We start from the raw sequence: 25,436 nt of genomic DNA, 5'->3' as shown, positions 1-25,436 counted from the left end.
CCCCGCAGGGCCTCGTCTCTTCGCCCCTTAACGGGAAGCACCCCAGCTCGCTCTCCCCTCACCGCCCCTCGGCCGCCATGTTGCAGGCCTCCGCTGCCCTCCTCCACTAACCCCCGTCCACCCCAGCGCCCCTTCCCGACCCATCACCTCAGTCCCTGTCACGACGCGGCCGCCTCCCTTTTCCCAACCCCAGCCGTCCTGGGGCCTAGCCCCGGATGGGGGGAGGCCGTTCGTCCCTCTGCCCTGCCGCCCGCCGGACACACACCCCCCCGCCCCGCCTCACCTGAACGCGGCTCCCCCGCGGCCACCGCCCGCTCCCCTCGCCCGCCGCCCCACCAACCCCCTCCGACCCCTCTCCTTCTGCGCTGTCAGAGCCGGAGGGGCGGCACCTGCGGGTCCGCCCCATTCTCCTCCCCTCGCCTCCCCTCCCCTCCTCCCGCCGGAGAGACAGAGAGACCGAGACCCGCAGGGAGACGGCGGCACTGTGGGCGCCGGGCGCGACTGCGGAGCGCAGTTGCTCGGTGTGAGGGGAGAAATTAAAAACAACAAAAAAAATTCATTTAATTTTTTTTTTTCCCCCAAAGTGAGGGAGGGGTGGAAGGAGAGCTCTTCAACTTCTCTCTCTGCCCAGCAAGGTAAGGGAGCGGCGGGGGGCTTTACTTCGCCTTCTCGCCGGTGTCCGGCGAAGGCGCGGGGGTAGCGGGTCGGGGCGGCGGCGGTCGTGCCCCGCTCGCTGGGTCGCGCTCGGTGTCAGTCACCCCGCAGGGCGCAGCACCGGCAGCGGCGGAAGGGGGGGCCGCCAGCGGCGCGGCGGGCTGCGGCCGATGTCAGTGGCGGGCTGATGGTGTCCTCCCCCGAGTGGGCTCCAGCCCTTTGTTACCGTCATTTTGGACCGGAGCGAGGAGGGAAATGACCCCGCGCCGACGGGGCATGGCGGGGGCGGGAGAACCCTGGCCGGCGGCGGCCGCGGGACCAAGGCCGCCCCGGTGTGCGGGCGGGTGAGCGGCAGCAAAGCGCCGGGGGGCGGTGGGGAGGTGGGTTCGTGGTGGGGGGGTGCAGGTGGTTCTGCCGGAGAGCGGGCGGGCGGCGAGCTCCCCCGCCCCGCGCTGCCATGCGGGCGGCCGCCGGCAGGGGGCTCGGCTGCCTCGCCCTCCGCGCCCCCGGGGAGGCTTCGTCTGAGGGGACGGGGAGAGCGCCGGTGGCGGGCGGTCTTGGGGGGCGGAGGGGGGGGGTTTAGGGAGGCTGTTCTGAACATGTACGGGCTGGTTTTGAGGAGAGGAGGACAGGGCGTCGGGTCTCCTTGCCGGGTGGGGAGGGCAGGGTGTGGGGTGTGCGTGTCCCCTGGAGACGCGGCAGCCCAAGGGGCAGTAAGGGCCGCTCCGAGGGCAGGCTGCCGTCGGCGGGCCCCCGCACGGGCGGCCCTCCCTCCAGTTGGTCCCTTCGGCCGATCGACAGGGACGCGTTTGCTGTTGGGAAGTAAAGGTAGCGGGAGGACGCGGGGGGGAAACCCGGCTTCGCTGGAGCTGTCGGCGGGTCTCCGAGGCGGCTGACAGCCGTGCGTGCAGGGGCAGCGGTTGGTACCGCCGGGTACCGGCCCGGCCGTGGCCTCCCCAGCGCTGCTCGCGGCTTCCGTGAAAGCTCCGAAAGGTGGAAATTTAGTTTAAGCCACGGGATTTCGGCCGACCGCCGAGGGTGGCCCACGGGGTGCTGTTTGTTTAGGCCCCTAAACCTGCGTCCCTGTTCCGAAATTTGAGAATTATGAATGGTCAGATGTGTTTAAAGTGCGGGGGACTTTCAAGTCACCTGGGGGAAAAATATTTCCCATGTCTGTTGCTTGTCAGTATGCTTGCTTTAATTACCCTGAAGACATGACCTTTATTTACATAATTTCCTTTGGCTTTCTTTGGATTGGTGACTCTTGCGACTTTTCCCCTGAATGATATTTTCAGTATTATTGAAACGATATTTCATATTCTTCATACTTCGTTGATACCTTGTTACAAAGAGCTTTTTAAAAGATTGAAATAAAAGGCTGCTGAAGAAGAAAGTGCTGTTTTTTATTTCCTGACTTTAGGAATAACTGAAGCATAGTTTTTTATTACAATTATTAATGTTGTTTAGACCTGAGAGTGAAGGGAGTAGGCACGTGTTTCAGATGTGGATATAGTTATATATGTGATCTCTGAGAGGACAAGTAAAAGCTTTCTGCACTCTTAAAAACTGTAATGCATGGCTAAGTTTGTTTTTTGTTAACGGATATTGCCTTAAAGAAAAACAAGGATGGGTCTTCTATTGATTGAAAAGCTTATTACATATGCACTAGTCGGATTAAAAAAAATATTCTTTGAAAATATTAAACCTTATCCTGAAGAATTTGTTTGTGAGTAGGACAAAATCACTTACGGAGCTGATGGATTAACTTTTTAAATACCTCTTTGCGAAGGAATAAGGATTGTGTGAGGATTCTCAGAGTTGTTGAGAAATGTTTATTTATTCCTTATTTTAACACTTATGGATTTCAAACATACACATACTTTTTCTCATGTATTCTCAAGTATTTCCAACAAAGTGCTCCAGAAAGTCAATGATTGTTCAGTATGTGCCTACCTGTTTAAAGGGTTGGGCTGCGAACCCTGAAGGTTTAATTATACATCTGTTAATACAGATAAAAAAATACAGTGTATGTTTCTGTTTGTTTGTTGTTGGTAGTGTTTGTACAAAACAAATTTTTCACGAAGGTGTTTAACAGAAAAAGAATTTAGTTATAAAAACCGGTATGTATGTACCCGGAATTTGTATTAAGTGGGTTTGGCTGTAGGTAATGTAACAATCAGAAATAGTGATGACTTTTTGGTAAGGCAGTTTTAAGCCCAGGATGTAATAGTAAAGGAAATAAGCAGTAATAGGCAACCTGATTACTGAGCTTTTACTGGGATAATTAAAATATGTGAAGTTTCTTAAGATCTCATGCGGACATGTCAGATGAAAGGAGGTGATCTGGCTGTGTGAAATGTTTGTCTAGAATTGAAAAAAGCACATTTGGTTCAAGGTCTTCTTAAACTCCTAACTATTGGCATTGATATTTGGCAGTTCAACAAGTCATGTCCAAAGTATTTTGCAGATACAAGGAAGAACAAAACTTGGTAGTGTAATTTAGGAAACTCTGATTAGGTGCTATGGGATATAGGGACTTAAACTATTTTTAAGGGAAATCTGGAAAGATCTCTGTACTGTGGAGCCTTTCATATTATGAACTCTGGGCTGTCCATCTAGTGTAAAACTAGAGTCAGTATAATGTCAAAAATATACTCTAGGAAATGTTATTAATGATAACTAAAAAAAAAAAAAATTGATGCATTTCTCTCTAACTTCCAGTGTTTCTAGGAAATTAAGTGGGCACAGAACTGTAAGGATTTTACTTTCAGCAGTGTAACCTTTTGTAGTATCTTTCATATTAAGCATTTTCGAGTGGTTTTTAAAAGTGCTTTTATGCTTTTTGTATGGTTCTGTACCATATGTTTTGTATTTAATTCTTTGAATGACCACTGAAGTGCAGCCAACTTTGGGTGAATGTGGCAACTGTTAACTAGCGCTTAGCAACAGTGCACAATAATCAAGACGGGAAGTGAAGAAGAATACCATGTCTAATTGAAACTACAGGGGGCATTTAGGTAGGTAGGACGTAATTAACAAAACCTGGAGCTTGGGCATGATATTAAGGCATCACATCTTTACTCTTGTAAAAAGGATTGTGGAATCATTAATGTAAAAAACACTTCAGATTTTTGGTTTTATACATCAGATGGACAGCCTCTTTGAGATGTACATGTGTTGCCTATTCTTGCATAATCATTTCTCGCACATAACGGAGAAGACACGTTTTCCTTTGCTTCTAAAACAGAATTGTGAAAGGGAAGGCTGTTTGAGGAGACTGACAAATGAAGGAGTAATAAGCCTTGACATTTTGACAATGATGTCTTTTAGAGAATTAGTCCTGTGAACTAGAGTTCATTAGATATAGTAAGTGATTAAGATGTCTCTAATATTCTGAAACAGATTACAGTGGCAGTCATAAAACAACACTAAATTTTTACAGTTAATGTGTTGTTATTTTCTCTAAGAATAATTGACTTTCCTCAAACCCTGTCCTGTCATGACATTCCTTAAAGTGTTGTGAAAAGTGTTGCTTGAAGGAATATTTGCTCAAAATACTTTTGCCTAATATAGTTTCGATTTCACTTCGTAAAAATCCCAAACCTGATAATTTTGTTTCATGCTGTATTCTGTGTGGAGATATAGTCATGGACCAATTTTATGTCCTGTATATCCCGAAATGTCTTGTTTCTAAGAACTCTGAAAATATCCTCATATAATAAGGAGAGAACTAGTAAATGAATTTTCAGTGAGTCATTACAGAGGCTCACTTGCAACTCTGAGCATGGCTAGTATAGCCCCTGTTAATGGATTCGAACTTGCAAGTAGGCAGTGAAAATGACCCAAAAATAAGGAGCCATGCTGTGAAGGTGCTTATGGTGGTGAACTGTCCAGTAGCATTAGGCTCTTGATATTTTAATAGAATAATTAATGCTCTTATAATGCAAAAGAAAAAATCCAGAATGTCTGTTGGAGGAACTTGCAGATGACAGAAGTTTGAAGCAGTGGTGATTCACAGTGGCAACAGCCAAATCTTGTACCCTGCTGTGGTTGGTTTTGACATATCAAATGGAAGTATGGAGCTCCTTATAGAAATGGTGCTAAAATTTAATTTTTTTTTTTATTTGAGTGACTCCTGAAGCCATGTCAGGTGACTTCTGTTGTCTTACTCTGTCACACGGTAATGTCACAGGTTCTGTGAAATTCTTTTGGGATGTGAGATGCCATAGAGAATTGTGTAAATGACTATTTTCATTGAAGTGTATTTAATGTAATTCTCATTGAGTTAGCATTTTAAGTTCCGTGGCACTTCAGAGGTTTAATTACAAATAAACATATACCTGATCTGAAGATCTTACAGCATGTATTGTCACATGCTTTGGTTAATTTCCATTTAAGTTTTTTTCATTGCAGTAATGTTACTGTAACTAATAAAATTTTCATAACACATAGAAGATGGGAAGAACTGTATGTTGCGACATAAAATCACCAAAAGAATAAGATGGTAGGGAGCAGTCTGAGTCAGTATGACAATATCTGATACAAACCTTAAATTAATATTCCCCAGGCAAGGTTTTAGAGAGGTTATTTTGAGGTAGTTTTTCAAACTGATGGAGCTATGAACAGCAAAACAGTGTGGGCAGACTTAAGATACTGTTACTTAAGAGATTACCAGACATCTGTCATAGTGGTTCCACGAACAAGCCTGGAGTGACTAGATTTTTATAAAATGCTGTGCAAAGATCCTCCTGTTCTCTCACTCCTATCTCCATCGTAGTCTGTAATTAGCTCTACTCAAGACCGTTGATGTGATCTGAGCAGAGCACTTTGAGGAAAGTGAAGAATTTAGTTAATGAATGTAATTGTGGTCTGAAATGCACTCTATTAATGCTGTTCTTTTTTTTTTTTTCTTTTTTAAATGGAAACTCATCTGTGCATCTCAACAAAAGTAATAGGACTTCCCTGAACGTTCAGTGGGAAGTTGTTAAGGTTAGTTAGGCGGCTGACTATTTTAAACTGGTGTATTTAGCTTGGCGAATCCAATTGAACATTTTGCTAGTACCTCTGTGTTTTTGCACTGAATTCTGCTGCATCTGCCTCCGCAGCACCAATTTCTCTGGAATTTGGAGTGTACATCACTGAAATTCCAGAGAAATCAGTAACCTTCTTTGGAAGACAGTTTAGGCTATTGTTTTTCTCTAGAACCATAGAGCATTTAAATTTGGCTTCATAAAGAGGTATTAGTGTGCTTATGAAAAGTTTTCCCTCTAATGTTCTGCATATTTGAGAGATATTAGCCTTCCCCTCCTGTTTCTTTTATAATGCCACCTCCAACTTCGAAACTTGCTTTCTTGTAGAGTCTCAGGTCTCCAGACATAAGGAGGCCTTTTCTGGGAGTTTGATAGTTAAATTATGCTTTTAATTTGGTGGGATTTTTTCTCCTGCTAATACCAGCTGTCTTTTAAAAGATAGAGATAGTTCATATACAATTATAATGCCAATGTGCATTGAGACTATGCATACTCTGAGTTGTGTGGTCCCTTCCTTGTTGTGTTATCAGTTGAGGGCAATTAGTAGAGCGTTTGGAAATTGTGTGCCTGATCTTCCACAGTCTTCCCAGTAAAGAGGAAATGACCACTTCTTAAAAACTGAAATGAGGCACAGAATCCTTGTCTTGATGAGATCTGAGCTCTTTGGAGCTTCCTCTATCGTACCCACTTCAGAGGGCTGTTGTAGCGGTAAGGAAGAGCAGTTGCCAATAGCTGAGTTCAGCTGCTTCCGATGATGAAAGGAATCTGGGCGACCACCTCTTTACACTACAGTCACTGGTCAAATAGGAACATTCACAGCAGAGTTTTATAAGCATTACTGTTGCCTACCCATGTTACTGATGTCTCGGGATGAAGAGCATATGTCGCCAAATCTTGTCTTGTTGGCCATCAGTTTGGGATTTGCTGAGAGCCAAGTGCTCCATTCCCTGTCCTGAGCCTTGTGGCCCTCCACTGCTCAGGTAGTACTTTGTTGCTATTAGTTCTCAGCTTACTATCTCCTTGGTGATAAGGTGTTGGTTGTAATGCGGTGTTTAGCGGTGTACGATTGCATCTCAGTCTTGCTATTCAGGAGATTGTGCCGTCTACTTTTACTGCTTTTGTTCCTGCCTTACTGACCATCTCCATGTGCCTTGTCTGGAAGCCACCCGAATTCTGTGTTCCTTTAGAGCCTTAGGTGGCTTTATTCTCCTGTCCTTTCATGCTTTCAGTCCATTTTGTGAACAGGGAGGTTTCATAAAGGAAGCTTAATCTTGCAGTTTCTTTAAACCACTTATACAGAATCAAATTCTTAGTCCAATGAGGTGATTTGTTTGAGAAGACTGGGAGTTAGGTCTTGATTTTTACAGCTAGAGCGCTCCTCACTGCATCAAGAAAAGGGAAACAGCTTCCTGCCAATCATGTTATGTGTGACATTAATAACATGGTGGTTTCCTAGTCTTGTAAAAAATACTTTCAAAAATTTATTTGTATAGGTGAGATGTTAAGATGCTGTTGTTACTTTTTCTAATCTTAATCTCTTGGAGGGAAATTCTTGCTGTTAGAACAATAAGAAATTAGGTGGATTAGGTAAGTGGTCAGTACCAGCTCATAGAGGAGAAAACCTAAGGCGAGAGAAAGGGCAAAGGCATCCAAGAAGACTTCAATGCCTTGGATAGAGGCACACAGAACTACCAATGGGGTATTTAAAAGCAGAAGTTCAGAGTAAAAAAAAAATAAATATGCATATCCTTACATTCCGAGCAGTTTCAGCAAATTGTGGAGTTTAGCTCTTGCCAAATATTTTTATTTTTTTTTAATAAGAGAGTCAGCTCTCAGTTTCCAAGCCCCTCGAGGAGGGGGAAGATGGCTTGCCAGCCAGATTGTTAGTTCATCTTATTCTTCCAGTCCGCACTCATGATTTTAGCAGATGTGGGAGGCAAGCTGGATTTCAAGGGCATCAAGATTTAAACATTAGCTGTCGCAAGCTTTTGTGTCAAGAGCTATGGAACCTTAACTAATGAAACAGCAGGACATCTAAACATACAGGTGTTTTCTTGTTTTGTAGCATTAACTTAGTAATACCCTTCTTACTTACTATGTGCCTGCGAGTGTTTTGGATGTTGCATGGAAAATGCATAACTAGTTGCATCCTACAGCTTAGAGGACTTCTGGAGACTTGACAAGCCAGGGAGGATAGTATGTGTGTATACGTATATATATGAAAGAGAAAAGGACATGAATTAGAAATGTTGGGGTCTAACATCATAATGGGTCATACGATTCTTTAATGATTGCTTGGCTGAGATGGTTTATGCTGGTCTGAACTCTAACATTGTGTTCCAGTTTGCCCTTACATGCATATATGACTAGACCAGGAGTTCTTAGTGTGTATTAGATGTGCCACTAGTAATGTTATTCAAAACAGTATGCTTCAGAAGCTCTTAAACAAAAGCCACCACCAAAAAACTACTTTAATTTTGAACAACAGATGTGATCTTGTCTCAGAAAAGCCTGAGAGAAAAGCAAACAAACAAAACCCCAACATTCTCCTGGTTGCTGTCAGCTATCATAATGAAGAGTGCTTGCTTGTTGACTGTCCAGCATGGTTGTTTTATTGAGAGATGTCTGCTGCCTGATGGCTGTGCGGATGGATGCTCAATTTTCATCTGCAGCACAGCTGTCTGGCTTTGTGTCAGGCCTGGCTTTGGGATGACTGCAGTTGTGATGGGGATTTGGTGTAGAAAGAGGGAGGCTGTGCTTGTGAAAGGGGTTTAAACACTCCCCTACACAGTGCAGTGTAGGTTTTCAGCTCCATTTGCTGTCACTGTAGTAAATCCATTTCTGATTATGTGCTAAGGCCAGGCAGATTAACTGCCAAGTTGAACTTGCGAAGTTGCGTGTGTGTGTTGCCAGAGTTCCTCGTGCTGAAAAAGGCAAATCTACGTAACCTGTAGGTTCAGAACAGCTGAAAATTCATCCTAAGGTTGTTGCTTTTGATGTCTGTTTAAAGGGTGAAAAAAAGGTTTGCTTTTGATCACCATGTTTAAAGGTTGCTGTCCCAGCAGCATAATAAATGAGAATTGGATCTGGGAATTACTTTCAGTAAAAGACAGTATTCTTCCAGATGCTTTTTAATTGAATTGTCCTGTGAAAATGGACTCAACTTTGAATTCAATAACGTGCAGTTCAGGATCTTAGGGCTGAAAAAGAGAGAGGAATGCAACAGATGCTGCATAGTTTTGATACTTCTGATGTCTGATGATACTGATATCTCTAAGCTTGTGTTCTCTCTTCTGATTCACTATATAAACAAGTACAGCACGAACCTCAATGTATAACCTTGACACATCACTGGATCTTTGCTTTGTAGTTCATGAGTAGTTTGTCCAAATTGCAAGTACTGCATATTGGGAAACAGATAAAGTATTTGCATCAATAAAACATTTCATTTTCTTTGAGGAGAAACTGTATTTTGTGCTTTGAATTTTTTATTTTTACGAAACGGCCTTAGTTCTTGTTTCATTGTAATCTATCTGAGAATTACCTAGAACCTCACATTTAAATTTGACAGGCTAATAAGTCAAAACTATTGATGCAGATCAGCCATGAACCAAAATACATCAGAACAGTGTTTTATTTTCACAGGATTTCCAATGTGGCCCTGCCTTGAACGTGAGGTTGGACTGGTTGACCTTCGGAGGTCCCTTCCAACCCGAATTATTCTGTGATTCTGTTGTTTGTTGTAAAGTAGGCTACTACAGAAAACGTAAGGCTCAGCAGTATTACCTATGGAACAATCCATATGGCCCAAAGGCTTTACAAACATACTCAAGGAATAGACTACTGACAGTATGAAATGTTTTGGTAACCTGCTTTCATCTTTATGGCCATTTTTCTGCTGTGTGCTAGATGTTCTTTCTGTATGTCATCAGGAATACGTGCTGATTGCATATCTAGTCACACACCTCAATGGAGAGACACTGAATTCTGTTACTGGCAGCTGTCTGCAGGTCTTGTCATGTTACTGGATGGTGACCCAGAAATGGTCTGGGGATTGAGGCATCACTGGGCATATGTTAATGGGAAGGCTGCAAAGCTTGAGTGACTCCGTAAGAGGTTGTTTGGCCTGTCCAGGATGGAAGATTGAGCATCAAAGAGTAATAATGATATCTGACGGATTGATTCTGATGCATTGTCTAAAATCAGTCTTCTAGATTAATGGTCATAATCAAACATTTTACTCTAAGGAAACTTAAAATAAGCCCAGTACTATTAATTTTAAACCTTTTCAGGGCTAAAATAAAGCATGCATAAAAAGGAGATACTTATTTATGTTATTTCAGTCAATCACTTCTACTTATTTTGTTAATTGGTCAGGTTTGGGAACTGCTGTTCCGATTACATGCCCTTGTGGATCTTTCTGATAAGTGAGTTGTATGTGTGTCCATATGTTTTATTTTTCTGGACATATTAATTCTTATCTGATGATTCAGTACGTGGGTTGCAATTTCCCTCTAGCTGCCGTATTCTAGTTGAACATACTCCGTATGTAGCAGAAAAACAGCCAAGTGTGGAAAGAAGGGGTTGGGCTTCTTATTTCTGATTATGAAGAGGAATGGAGGCTGGATGACAACAGCTTTTCCTGCTCCAAATGTTTATCTGAATAAACCGTGGGAAGTTAAGGTTTTGTAAAAAAACAGAGCAAGGGCTAAAGAAGAACTAGAAATTGGCTACTAGGGATTGGATGTTCTTTGAGAAACTCAATTTTACAAAGAAGTTGACTGTCAAGTTAACAAGGGCCAGCAAGCAGAACTGTTTTATGATTCGTAAATAACGCTTTGCCCCAGGGACAGAAAAGAAGTGTATTTGAGGCCAGTGCCTGGAAGAAGGCTGGCCTTGGGATGAATTCATTGAAACGGTTCTGTCCTTGCTGTTCCAAAGTGCAGCTCATGCTGAGAGGGACTGTTAAATTTCTCATTAAAAAATGCTTGTTGAAAATGAGGTCTATTCTGTATGTTGTCACAGTGCCTTTCTGATCTGTAATAAATCACATAAACTGTGTTTCAGCCAGTATGCGGAGATAAGAGAATACACTGGTGCATCTTCTCGTGTCTGTACTGTCATTGTGTGTGCCAGGAAAAACAGCCCCAAACTATGAATATACAGGGAGTAAATAGTTTAAGAGAAATGGCCTCTTTTGAAATGGGGTGATGTCAGCCTGGTAAGTAAACGGTTAACTGCAATGTCCCAATATAGCCATATGAAGGATAATGTTCAAATTGTAATTTTCTTTGTTTTGGAAATGAGGCTTGCAGTGATACATCTGCAGTCATTACTGGCTTACCTATCCCTGGTGTTTTGTAATTCCTTCTCTGTTTCTACAGCTAGACTTATTTTTACTCACCAGAGCTTTTAACTAATGATCACTGTTCTTTACCATTCTATTCCTCTTCCCATCCTTTCTTTGGAGGGAAGCGCTATTATGATTTTAATAAGATTTTTGTATTCAGTTGATCTTTGGGTTCCGCTTCTGCTACTACTGAATTACTTGCTATTGAGAAAACATGTTTTTGTAACTTTAGCTTCAGCTTAGTACATCTGACCAGAGCAGGTCAGAGGTAACTGAGGAACGGTCTCGTGTTCTGAACACAGCCGAATGCTATTATGTTCCATGGCAAAAAAGGCGGGGATTTGTTTGGACCATTTACAGATGGTTTGTTTTGCTGGAGAATGGCTTGGTTCAAGGTAGAGTGTCAAGTTAAACTTCATATAATAATAGAGTTAGAAGACCTAGCGTTCTAAAGTAGCAGTTTGAGAGCTAGAGAATTCAAAGAAAATCTGTTGTGATTTTTTTTTTTTTTGAGAGAGAGAGCCTGGAAAAGAGGCTCCTCAGGCCTCGCTTCAGAGGGAGATTTGAGGTAAACTTGTGTCCTTTTACATTTCGACCAAAAAATGTGCAATGCGTCTGGGAATTCTACCTTGGCCAAGGAATGTGGAATTTTCTCTGGTCACTGAGGAAAAGCACAATGGCATACTTAAGAGGGGAAAAGGAAACAACCTTTCTTTCCCCTCTTATGTGGTTCTCTCTCTCTTACCATGGCAGAGCAGTGTGAAGAACATACTTTTTTGAATGGAAGAGAAAAAGTGTCTTCTAAAACTATGCTTATGCAAAATTACAAGGTAGGTTTTTTCCCAAATGTGAATTATGTACCAGCACGTAAAGAGTATGGGGCTTCTGTTGCCATGGCATATTTCACACCATTTACACTGATGTTCAAAAGAAACAAAACTGTCACAGTCCATAATTCATTTAATATGCTATAACCAAATTACTAACATGTGCTAGAGAAAAATTGTAGGGTTTTTTGTGTCTTATTTAGCCAAGTTCTGCATGCATTAGAAAAATAGGTATATTCATTCCTGAATAATGCTGGGATTACTATGATTGTCTGATCAGAGAGACTACTTTCAGTAAAGAATTGAATTTCAGCTACAGGGGTCTCACTAAGATGTGAAGAGGCAAGGAAAAACAGCTGTAAAAATGATGACCATGAATTTACATAAATAAAAATTTGTTTTCATTTGAATGCTCAGGGTGATATTACAATGCGGACTTGGGTCCGCAGAAGATCTGGTTTTACTTCTGAATTCTGGCACTGAGAGGAGACACACGGCTTCTCTGTGCCTCTGTTTCCCTATCTCTAAAATGAGGAGGGTGGTTGTCCTGGGAGTTTAAGAACTATATTACAGTAATGATTAGCTGTTACGGTCTTCTGTGGCTGAGCCTGGAGGGTCCTTAGTTCAAGTCTCCTGTCAGGACCTTGGGCTGCTGAGCTTCAGACTTCTCTCAGTCAGCTCTAGACATTGTAGACCATACATACAAACAGTTATTAATTTGGCTTTTGTGTTCAAACCTTCTGTTTAATTTCAATTAACTTAATTTTAATTAATTGAATTTAAACGCCTCGGTCTCCGCGGTGTCCCTGCGAGATCTGGTTGCCGTGTGTGGAGAGCCGGGGCAGTGTCTCCACCAAGACGGCTTTGTGGTGAAATGGATTGGAAAGTCCAAGGCCCTTCGTCTGCGGAGCAGACGGGGCTCTGTTTACCCACCGTAGCAGCGCTAACCGGCATCTGCGTTGGTATTAAAGGAATATATTAAATACCCAGTGAAAATAGGCTAGTCTGCGATTCGCAGAAGGTCTTCAGCTGGCTAAAGCAAGCACTAGTTGAGAAGGGAGTAAATAAAGCATTTGCAGGCAACATGCTGTCACAACCTTTCCCCTCCTCCCATACCCCCTCTTTTTTTTTTTTTTTTTTTTATTTGGCCATATGTTTTAGTAGTCTAAGTGTGTGTCAGTGGTAATCCAGGCTCCACGCTTTTAAAGGATGATTACCCAGTTTGTTGCTGAAGTGAGACTTTTTCTTCCCCATTTAATTTTTGTGAGGGTCATAATTGTAAACCTTTTTTTAAAAAAAACCAGAAAATTATTGCAGATTACTCTTTGTATGACTAAATTTAACTACATCTCATTTTGCAGCCTGCCAGCCTGTTTGTATGATAGGGGGTCCAACAAACCTGTTTTGTTCTCTGGATGCTAATCTGAATTTCAGAGCCTCTGTCCTTCATCCCTCCTCATTTCCCCCCTCCCCCTGCTTTCCACAGACAGTCACATCGGGTCTCTCTCCCCACCTCCATCCCCCTTCTCTCCTTCTTTCCCTCCCTGCCCCAGCAGAACAGTAAGTGTTGATTATCTTTTCATCCCTTACACCGAATAGCTGATTCTGACTTAGGGTGGTTGATGTACTAGAGAATTAATGCTCTGAATATTCAAGTGATTTGTAAGTCTGCTGGTCTGTACGTTACATTAAAATACCATGGCTCTTTTGGGGGATTTAATTTTACATATTTTTATGGGTTGAAGCAGGTACAGGGTTTTATGATGACTTTTAAAAAAAGGTCACCTCTCTTGTAAGGGTGTGAACAGGGTCATGTCGGTTTTATATAAAACAACTGCCTGGAATTGTCCTCCTTGGGGAGTAATTTCTCAGGTCTCCGGTAAACCTTGGCCAAACATGGATGGGCTACTAACCAGCATGGAACCCCTGCCTGGAACCCACCTTCACGGTAGCTCTCATGACGTGGTTACAGTTAGCCACCTTTCCTAATAAAAGGAAAAGTGGCTAGTGGGCACGCAGAAATGCGTTGACATTGAACAGAGTAAACCCTCATACCTGTTACTTAAAAAATAAACAGACCCACAAACACACTGGCCTAGTAGATTGAAATGTATGTGTGTCAGGGAGGAGGGGAATAACACATAGGAAAAGATTTATGCCTTCCTTTGGGCTGTTGCTTGGTAACAGAAAATGCCTCTTAAGCCTATTTTTGGAGAGGGGAGGGGTGAAACTTGATTCAGTGACCATCTGTCCCGAGCTGGTTGATTTCCTGTTGAGCTCCCCTTTGTTTCTGTCAAACAATTGATTGTTACCCTTTACAAATAAGAATACTGTTGGTGACATTGCCCTGAATCAGCAGGTTGGCTTGTGGCAACCATGAAACAAACCTATTAATTTTAATTTATCTATATGGTTTTTTTAATGTTTAGTGGGTTTTGGTTCTTCTGAAGCCACTAACTGTGGTTTTGCTGGGCTTTATTTACTGGTATTGGGATTTTTGTTTTGGGGTGGTTTTTTTGTTTTTTTTTTTTCCTCTTGGTGAATGCCCATCAGTACAGTATGCAAATGTAATAGATGTAATTGAAATATTTTTTTTAAAGAGGATGTAATAACGTCCTTTTTAGTCTGAAATTGTTGGGAAAAAGCAGCTATGGTTTTGGGCACATTAAGCCTTCTGGCGGTGGGGGGGAGCAGAAGTTAATTGAAGTCACCGTTAAAGAAATCCCCACTGTTTCTGTGAAAACAAAACCCAGATTCTTAATTGCAAATTGAATATTTGCAATTGTTCTTGCTTAATTGTCAGAAAATCATTCTCTGTTTGAGTACTTCGTGATGTTTGCTTAGTAGTAGGGTGCTGGGTAGATTTGAACTCCGATTAGATTGTTTTTAAGTCATCTGCTTTATTTATATTGCAGAAGCCTATATTTTTCTTTTAGTTTTATGCATGCAGGGTACAAGGTGCATGCACATGCAAATATGGCCGTGTCCTCTGTCATTTGTTAAGCTGCCATTTATTAAGCGTTGCAATACTATTTCCGTCCCTGCCCTGAATTTCAGCATTCAGAGAAGAGGTTCATAGTTCCAGGTATCTGCTGAGAAAAAGTAAGAGGTGTGGTATGTAGAGGAGACGAGTAATACCTGCAAAAAGAGTGAGAACTCCCTCAGTGCAATGGGACGATGATAGTCACTGTTATTTGCTTCAGTCAGTGAAACTCTTCCCTGGAGTATTTCCATGATGTTGTGTTACAGAAGAGGGCGAGAAGGGAAGAGTTTCAGTACAAATGTCTTCACACCTTACAGGTCTCTGTTTATTTGAGTTTAGCCTACTTATCACTCAGTAGATGATACTTGGAGGTAATTCCCAAAAGTGACTTCACAGAGCAGAAGGTGTTAGAAAAGTTAATTTCCCTTTCTCTTCTATTTTTCCCACGTGCTCTTCAGGTTGCTTTCCACAGGTAGAAGAGCTGTAGTCTGCAGCTTTTCAGCATGGTCCTGGATGTATGTCAGATTCAGCTCTTTTTGAAGCTGGTGGCAAGGTGCCTACTGAACACTGATACAGTGGATGTTGGGTCAGGCATACTTGTGAGATTTTCTTTCTTTCTTTCTTTCTTTTTAAGGTTGCATGTGGTAATTAAAAATCTGTCATTTGGAGTCATAAGGAAAGTTCATATCAAACCATGTGAATGAGCCCATGTGACAGCACTGTGGCTTGCTGGTCAGTTTGCCGTTGCATCCTCCTCGTGGGTTGCCCGTTTCCTCACCTCGCCCTCATCCTTTCCCCCTATTCTGCTGTTGTTTGCTTGGCATACGCTGGGATCTAGCAGAGGAACTGATCCACTTGGACAAAACCTTCTATTTCCAGGTTACTTTTTAGGTGGATCGATTCCTTGATCCAGTTTACCACTGAGTAACACGCTGAGCTTGGCCAGTGCAGTGGAACGTGTCCGGGTGGAAGCAATCAGTACTGAGTAGATTTTTTTTTTCTTTTTTAATCATTAAGGGCAAGTATACAGTGAAGTGTTTTTAAACATGCATCCTCTGTCAGGTACAGAAATCCTACTTTGGGATTAACTTGGAAATTTTGTAAACTGGATTGGTGTACAGACATCACTTCTGTAGAATTAATTGAACATGCCCGTGTGCTGCTTTTTGCCCTTTTTTTTGGTAGAAAGCGATAGGTACCACCAACATGCCTTTCAAATAATTTCAGTCTATCTTGAAATTACACTGAGATTAAAAAAAAAAATTATAGAACTAGTGCCAACTATGTTGATGTTTGGGGGCCAGGGAGTTTAAACTTGGCAGTGATGGAAGTGTTCTGAACTGTTTTGAGAACTGATTCAAGTTTTGTTTTGTTTTTTTTCTTCCTGCAGAACTGAGTTTCTGCAAGGAAAAAAATAAGACCTTGGGAATTTTATTTCAGGCTTGAAAAACTCTATTCTAGATATTTGGAACACAGTTTTGTCTCTGGCATAGAAAAATTGGTGAGTGGTTGTTCTGATGCAGATTTTCACTGTTCTCTTAAAAGAGTATGACTAAGCTGTATAGCTCAAATTGTAGCAAACTGACAAAAAGCCCAGTTCTCCCAGCATCTGGTGCGAGCAGTTGCATCCACGGCCTGGGCAGATGACAGAGCAGTTAGAATACAGGCCTGCACTTATCTTCGTGCTTTTTGGGTCGGGTCATGCTGCACTTCTCCCATTAAAACAGATCTGATGTGTCCTTTGTTCCCAGGTAAAAGCAGCTACAGATCTGCTAGTCTGAAGGCGCAGCACCTGTGGCTTACCTTACATACAGGAGGGCAGTAACTCTAGAAAGGGAAGTAGGTAGAAGACTGGCATCTGCTTGCATTCACCTTCTCCTGTTGCAACGATGGAATTATTTCTGTATATCTTTGTGTCTTTTCCTGAACGCAGTCAACCGGCCTCCGAGCAATGCTATTCAATGTCAGGGTGTTCTGCGGGGGTTGTCTTTTGGCAGGGGGAGCACAGAGGTAGGGTCAGGTTCAGCTGCTTTTCGGTACTGGGTGAGTTCATGTGTGCTCCTCACATATGTCATTGTTAGAGTGCCCCTATTGCAGCTCTGACTCACCCTCCATGTACGGAGCTGATAGCGGTGCTGTCCTTAATACAAGTTTGAGAAATCTTCCTTTCCCATGATCAAAAGGCCTGTTTGTGGGAGAGAGTTTGGACGCTGTAGCAATGACTTCCTGCTGTATGAAGAATGGTGCTATTCTTTCCTCCCAAGCCCCAAACCCGTGTGCATCAAAGGTGAAAGGGCCAAGGTTCCCTTATCCTAGGAAGGTATGTATGTCCATCAGTACCACTGATAGGCTTTCCAGAGAGGAAGCAACAAAACAAAGACTTTTAGGGAGCCTTTTGTTTCTGAGAAGTGGTTTTCTGATGAAGCTTAACTTTGGAAAGAAAAGCCACATGTCCTCGATGGAGATATGTAGCCAACATAGTCCATCATAGCCCCCTTCTGTGTTAGAAGTTATCCCCCAGGTAAAGGCTTGCCTTTAGAAGAGGTCCTGGCCTTGGACATGCTGGACCATGCTTATCCTCCCGTCTTTGCTTTTACATTGACTTGGCTGCTGTCTGGGTTGCTCCGCTTAGACCACTTCTGCCAGCTTTATTTCTTTTTAATTCTCTGAAAGTGCATTGTAGGAGAACAATCGTCATGATCAGTTCTGCCCTGTAGTCTTCTGGTCATCACATGCCTCTTGGGTGATAGCTGTGAGTGGTGGGACTACTTAGTAGTTGGCAGCGGTCTCCCTAAGAGGCTGAAATTTCTGGGACTGCTTGTAACTGCTGCTTTTGTCAGTTTTTCATCTTTTACAGTGAGGGAGTGGGATCCATGGAGAAGCTTCATGGGGGTTAGATGAAATCAACTGATTTAAGTTAACTTCAGTTGCTTTTCTACTTCTTAATGGTAGAGTCATTCTGGGAGGGAATCTGCCCTCTTCCTTGCTAGAGGAACCTTTTCAAGGGCTTGCCAAGCAGTAGTAAGCAAGCTGACCCTGCTCAAGGCTACGCGAGGCCAGGTGGAAACAGTGTGTGCGACACCAGTCTCAAAGTATGAAGCAACATGTGATAGATTAGACAGAAGCTTGGAAAGAAATAGGCTTTCTGGTGATTTATGCAAACTTATAGCTGGCTTTAATAATATGATTCTGAAAATGATTCATATGCTAAAGAAATTAATTTAAATATTTTAGGAAGCTTTCTTTTTTTTTTCTTCTGAGAACTTAAGGTTTCCTCTGAAATCCTTTTCTCCTAAAATCTATTTTGTGATTGTGTTTGGTTTTCCTTGTTTCCTCAGAGAACTGAGTGACTGAAAAAAGGAGGGACTGATTGACCTAAAAATTGAACTTCTGAAGCCTAAGCTAATATCTCAAAACCTGAGATGTCCTTCCTCCTGCATATGGCTGGATAAAATGTGCTCTTTTATAACCTGCTGGCTCGTTGCTGTTGTGGATGTGCTTACCATTGTAGAGATGAGCCTGTTTCTGGACACCTGATTGCAGTCAGGAGTGGGGAATAGCAACTTCTTTCTATATATATCCACAAAATGTGTGAATGGATAATGCAAGAAGTGTTATTCCGTACATAATGACTAATTGGATTTAATTAAGATTATTTTTTTATTTAACTTGGAAGTTGCAGTTGCCTGGAGAAATACTGCTGGTTTGCCCCATGAGCAGGTGAACCAGTCTTGTAAAATGGACTTTGAGGGTGTAACTTTGGTATTTGTTAATGATGTTTAACATGATCCTGACATTCATATAGTGCAGTGTAAAAAAAGAGAGTCTGCACTATTGCATGTAAAATGGGTGTTGCCACTGTGTGGTACTGCTTTATATATGTGTGTAAATGACTGCAGAAGATTGTAAATAAACGGAGGTAGTAGCTCTTACATGTATCAATGATATCCTGAAATGGCAATTCCTATGAGTGGAACAGAAATACGTTATCAGTTGGAAGAGTGAATGTAAGGCAAGGTAAGACCAGTATCTCTGAACTCGTCTCTTTGATGCAAAGACTTTTGTCATCACATGATGAGCAAGTAGGCCACAATTTCTACTTCTTTTTTTTGTTTTCCTACTGAGCAATAATATGTTCCTTCCCCTCTCTTTTTCTCGCTCTCCAACACTACTATGCTTTATCACTGTATCTAGGATGTTGATCGGGCTTTTAGAGAAAACTTAGTTCTGATTAATAGGCAGATGTTTTGGTTGGCTGTGTTGCTGTGCATTTGTAATTTGTAGTTGACTGTAGAATTCGTGGGTGCGGAGAGTAGCTGACTTTCTCTAGCTTTCTGAACAGACCTGGTTTGTACTTGGGGGGAGGAAACTGGATGTAAAGCTGTATGTGTAAAGTTCAAGGAGCATTTAGGTGTTTCTAGGGGTTGGGTCTAACATAATCCAGATGGTTGAGTTTCTTGCTCATTTTTACAGTGCTTTTGCCTGGAGCTTTTTTTTTTTTCAGATTGTTTTCCCAAGTGACCAGATAGCAGCAAAGAGCAAGGGGATGGACCTGGAATTAAGCCGGCTAAAGCCAGCGGTTGAGAGATCTTTGTTCTGTTCTGTCTTGCCCACAAGCTTCCCAACAGACCTCGGTGGGGGTGGGGACATGGATCTCAATTCTTTATCTTCTTGATTTTCTTTTCCCCCCTCCATGAGTAAAATGGAAATATAGTGTTACTTAAATGAGCAGCTAAATTCTTCTTAGTGTTGGTGTTGAATTGACGTACCCTGTAAAGCCCATAAATAAACTCTGGGATTACGGAAATGTCCTGCGTGGGTATGTTGGCTTTTTATTTTTCTTGCAGTCCACTTGTTTAAAGTGAATTATCTTTTAAGTCCCAGGAAAGTGGCTCTTCATTTTACTCTTGGAATGTGACTTATTAGTGATATGCAGAGGGGTCAGTGGTATAAATAATGCTCGTTTCGAGGCTTGTTGGGTGCAAAGGGGGGTGTGTGTCTCACAGTGAAGAGAGCTGTTTTGTTTGGTGTGGCTAATCAGGAGTAAGGCTGGAATTGCTCATAGCTGTCATTCAGGTTTTGTTTCAAAGTCCAAGGACCTACTGGGAAAAACAAAAAGCTAATGAAAGCTGACTGTATTTCAGCCCAAACCCTGTGGAATCCAAAATGATGTCCTGACACTCCGCGTATTCTTATTCTCCGGCATTCCCATGGTTACTAAGGTAACAGGTTTTTAGGGGCTTTACATCTTCATTGTCAAGTATTTGCTACACTTATTGTTGCTGTTTGCAGATTAGGGCAATTTAAACAATGCCTTTTGAAATGGGGACCAAAAAATACAAAAAGAAATATAGTAGAAATAGATGTAATGAATCAATTACCCTCTCTTGTTTAAATTTTCAGTGCTACTTCTCAGAAGCTACACACAAAATCTCACATTGGTTTAGTGTAGGGATTTTAGGCATGGAGAAATGCCTTTTTTAAGGTGTGTTCATTACAGGACTCTTTGAATACAGATGTGAAGAGTACCACGTGTGACTTAGTGCCTTTTCGAACCAACAGAGTTGTGAAGAAACTTAAATTCATATTTGCATCAGGGTGTTGCTTCTCCTCTTATAATACATCTAAGACAGTTACCTCAATCTTGTAAACGGTGTTACTTTTGCATTAACTGCATCTGTGAAATCATACTTTAAAAATTAAGCAGCTGGGGAAAAATAGGAAAATACTTTTTCTAAAAATGTTTAACTACATGCAGAACCTTGTAGCCAAACATTCTTTATTGATGCTTCTCTGTGTCCATTTAGCTCAGGCAGAAATATGCTTGTTCACATCTTCCCTGGAAAACTGGATTGTGGAGGAGATGGCCAGGCTTGTAAGCATATCTGCAGGATGATGACTTTTTAAGTTGATTTAGTTTCTGCTACATTCTTGAAAGTTTGTGGATTGCTGTAGCAAGCATCTTCTGCATCTGTGGTAGAAGAGCTGTTTTTTAAAAACTTGGTGCAAATGTTGACTTTTGAAACTAGCGAGAGCTTTATATCACACGGATTTGTGGGTTGACTGTTAGATGAGTAAATTTAAGCTTCTTGGGTCATAGTTTTCTTTCCATAAAATATAGATAATGCCCAGATACGAGTTTAGAAGGAAAACTGTAGATCTCAAACTGTGCGTATAAAGTGCTACGGGAGGTTTTGATGCTGTATATATAAGATTACATGCTCAGATCATGACATGCAAAAGATAAGGTTGGAACTCCTATTCATGATTTCCCAGTGTTTCAGTTAAGGTACATCTTAATTTTTATTGCTATTAAACTATTAAAACTAATCATACATGTGCTTTAATTAAAAAACATAAAATTCACTCCACTCATACGCAGACACATAGTGCTATGATTGTATATTTATAACATAGTTGAAATAATTGCTACTTTTGTACAAAGGATGAAGTTTAAGTCTTTATTGTTTCATTGGTGTTTTTCACTATGGTTTCTTTTCTCCGCTCCTTTTGCCTCCTAAACGGTTTTTTGCTCTTTGCCTGCTGCAGTTTAAAGCATTTAAAGCATCAGAGTTTGTTAGCACCTTGCTGTAGAGCTGCTTATGGCTGATGTTGCTAGAAAGATAGTGTGAACAGAGTTGGAAGAGGCAGGGGAAACTCTAACGCTGTTGTTAAAGCTCTTTTTTAGATTAAAAAATATTACTTCAAACATATTAAATCATTTGCATTTCTGATCTTTCTCATTGCTAGTAACTGAGTTTGCATCTTTTCATTTAACAAACAGAGCTGCTTATTATATATTAATATATGCAACCTGTGCTCATCTTTAATTCTGTAGCTAGCAGTAGCATTTCTCACCCTGCATAAAAGCCCTTGTTTAAACTAAGTTTTGTTAAAACAAAATCTCTTTTCAAACTGTATGACCTACATGCCAGAATTTCAGAATAAGTAATCCTACAAAGTAATTTTCTAGGAACAAGCAGCATTTTTCCTGTGACTGAAACAGTGTTTTTCATTTGCTGTCTCTTCTTCCTTTATAATAAAGCTGTGTCAGAGTAATCAGCTGAAAGATTAGAGTTGCTGCGAGACTGAATGTGTGAAGCGGGTTTGGGATTGAGTTTGGATGCAGTTTGTTTTGTAGCTTTCCATGCTGCCATCTCGGACATCGTAGCTGTTTTCATGCTGGCTGCTGTGCACGGTCTGAAGCAGAATGTATGCAGCTGAGATATGCTATATAATGAGTCCTTTTTGCCTCGCAGAACTGTTTCTAGTTGAGAAGAATCCTACCAGACTGGGGAAGATACAGGTACTGTTACACTCTGTGTCATTGACATGAGTCCGTTGCTGTATGTTCTGGAGCCCTTTATTGGGCAAACCCATGTGGTGGCACTAGTGGTGGGCGAGATCCCCATGCTGCTGAAATAAATCACCACCACCATCCATGCTGTCTTCATCTAGGCAAGACTCTCACTCTGAAATTATGCCCTTAGATTACATTTTTTATAAAGGCAGGTTGTATAAAACAACATTCTTGCTGCTCACTTGTGGCTAAATATAGTTCCTCTGGAAGCACGAGCTGGAGAGGGCCTGTTCAGTGTAGCTTTTTTACAGCTTTGCAGATGTTGCTGGCGGTGGCTTGTGCTTAGCTAGGCAAGAAGTAGTTACCCATGTTTAGTGACAACCGTCACTAACCCCAATATCAGCAAGAGGTAACTTTCTTGAGGTAGATGAGACTTAGGAGGCTATTGTGCAGATACTCTTAAGTAGGGAGCAGATTACCCCAGAAAAAGGGAGGTGACAGATGGGTGGCTGACACCAGAAGGGTGAACCCGAATGCAGACAGAATTATTCCCTGCAAGAAAGGACAGAAGGTGCTTGGCGTGCACCTCTCACAAATTATCATTTTGAAATGTTTGTAGGAAAGCCTTTGATTTGATTAGGTCATTTTCTTAATAGTTCTACACTTGCGGTTGTTATATTGCCCTGGACGAAGGTGTGATTTGACATCAAAAAGTCTGTGAACATTTAGCTTTTATAATAAGCTGTTTTATATTAAGAATTAAGTCTTTCTGGTAAATATAAAAAGCTGAATGAAGGAATGCATATGTATGTATGGAAATATGTGTACTTCCGTGAGATTCCAGAAAGAATAGTCATCTTCCTTCCATCTCATTTGAAGCTATGTACAGTGCGGAAGAGAAATAAGGTATGCAACTCAAAAATATTCATGCTGTGCACCATAGAATTAGAGTAGCTTATGAAAATCTTAATCTTTGTTTTCATGATTTTTTTTTTTTTAAACTTGCTTAAACCTGTTGTCACACTTGCAGGGCTTCTTTTACTTAAATTGCCTGAAAGTTTTACAACAAGAGGGGAAAACAAATTCTTTATACCTTGCAAAGCTTTTGAGATCCAAAGCTACTAGTATTCAACATGTGGCAGTTGTAAGCTTACTAGGAGCGCTTGTAAATTCCTTAGTTGGCAGGGGGGAGGGAAGTCACCAAAGTGTTAAGATTGTGAGGACAGACTTGAATGCAGAAGGATCCACAAGAACTTTGTTTGTTTGTTTGTTTTTTTAAAACCTGAAAATTCATACTGCTGTTCTACAAACTTGGAATAATAATTGAAAATTAATGTGGCAGGAGACTGTAGTAACCCCCTGTCAGAATTTTTCCATTCTGTAATAAATACCTTCATTCCCTGCTGGAGAAGGGGTGAACGTTCGCCCATCTCCGGTGCACAGAGCCCCTCAGAGGAGACCAGAGGGAGCCTTCACTGCAGGGAGTGGGGAGGATGTCTGGGTGCCTTGTGTATGCTCTGGCATTCCAAATATAACCAAATATAATAAACCATTTGTGTGGCCCTCAAGGGATCCTTGCACTTTGCGAATGAAAACCAACCTTCTTCCTTCCCTCTTCTGCTTCCCCATCCAGAAGGCAGGAGCAAGTCTTAAGCAAAAATGGATTATTTTTTTTAACCCATTTTTTTCTTCAGTTCTATCTCTTTTGGGTTTTTTAAGCAATTTTTTTATGCTTAACAGTAGACTTCATTTACTTTTTTTTTTGTTTGTTTAACAGTAACTTTATGTTCTAATCAAACTGAATTGCAATTGCTCATCAGGCAGAGGAAATAAATGGAGAACTGCGGAACTGGAAGCACAAAACTGTAATAGAATCAGAATTAGCAGCTGTTTCTTACTGCACCTCAGTGGGTACTTCAGGCTCGTGGGCTTAGATCAACATGTCCAGGCAGATATTGTTTGTTTCACATCTGGGAAATACAAGCTTACCTGATGGTTTGTAATACCTATTAAAAAAAGAAAATGTCTAGTAACAGAGCAAAACTAATTTTCATAAAATTGGTGAGTATAGAGAACCTGTGTTTAAGCAAATAAGGGTAGGTAAACAGTGAGTGTGGCCAGTTTAAATTAGGCTGACAAAAATACTGGCTTTACTTCTGGGGGAAAAAAAAAAAACAGGACGTAGGGGAAAAGAAGCAAATTTACCAATAATATGCTTCTTGAAAATATGTAAAGAGAAGCTGAGCAGTTAAAACTCCTTATTCCTTACGCCATCTTCATGGATTTTTATTGTTGTATGTGTAACCCTGTTTGGATTTTTCTAGAGAGAAAGTTGGTAGGTGTAAGGTAGAGGGGATCCCATGGCTGAGGCTGAACTGTGAGTTTAACCAGACCTCCCTGCAGCATGTGGGCACCCTGTTTGAGGGTACCCAGCACACTTCTTTACTGCTCTCTTACCGTGCCAGCAGCATGGGAGCCGCTGGGGCAGGTAGGGTCTTCTCTTGCTGTCCCTGCTCTCTTGTTTGGCATAAGGAGCTAGGCTTAGACTAAGGGTTTTGCTTGTTATGTGTGGTTCTGCCATGTACAGAAATTAAAGAATTGTTATCTGAGATGTCACTAGTTTTTATGAAATGTATGCCACTTTACTTTCTGGACAAAACGTAGTTGCCCAGACCCAGAATCTATACATTTACTTATGCTAACTGTCAATGCAGCAGTGCTGCCTCGGGCCTTGTATGCAAATGGTCCTGAAACATGGCATGAGAAAACATCTATTTATTATGTGGAAGTTACAGTCTGAACAAAAAAAACCCAACAATAACAGAAACCCTATTTTGCTTCACATAAATTCACAGCAAATCTTTTATGCAGTCAAGTGGAAGAGCTTTCCTTTATCTAGAAACCTACGGCTCGTGTTTAAAGCATGTGTATCCTTGCCATCCTAACTAATAGAGTATTTAATTTCAGAATTGCTATGTTAGAGAAGGCAAATGTTATGTATGTAGCAGGCATCTTGTAATATATTGCAGGTACCAGATAAGCTTCAGTAATATATATTTCATTAGGGCATGACACTGACTTTGACACAAAGTATTTTGGACCGGGAAATCCTGAGGACAGAATTCTTCACTTCTTCATGCTGCCCTGTTCTGCTCCTCAACTACATCTCTCTCGCACTTTAAAATGGTGCCAGTATCTTCAGTTAAGGTTCTCATTGCCTGGTTTATAAGCAATTACACACAATAACTGGCACTTCAGCCAGTCACCTTTGGAAAAAGAATGAGAAAGGATC

The 25,436-nt window shown here is 41.5% G+C and overlaps 1 protein-coding gene across 9 annotated transcripts in view; it reads left to right on the top strand.

Moving 5' to 3' along the window:
- Positions 1–463: 463 nt before the first annotated feature.
- Positions 464–25,436, top strand: part of GREB1L (GREB1 like retinoic acid receptor coactivator) — a 143,432-nt gene continuing 118,459 nt past the window's right edge. For 8 of the 9 annotated variants that reach the window (XM_054189428.1, XM_054189427.1, XM_054189425.1 and 5 more), the window contains exon 1: positions 464–635. The gene's annotated coding sequence lies outside the window, so the exon portion shown is untranslated. Of the gene's footprint in view, positions 636–895; positions 999–25,436 lie in introns of those variants that run through there. The other variant, XM_054189423.1, reaches the window with a different exon arrangement.

The sequence above is a fragment of the Rissa tridactyla genome, chromosome 2 (genome assembly GCF_028500815.1).
Source record: "Rissa tridactyla isolate bRisTri1 chromosome 2, bRisTri1.patW.cur.20221130, whole genome shotgun sequence".
Classification (NCBI taxonomy): domain Eukaryota; kingdom Metazoa; phylum Chordata; class Aves; order Charadriiformes; family Laridae; genus Rissa; species Rissa tridactyla.
The sequence above is the reverse complement of the archived record's forward strand: the minus strand, read 5'-3'. Positions and strand labels throughout refer to the sequence as shown.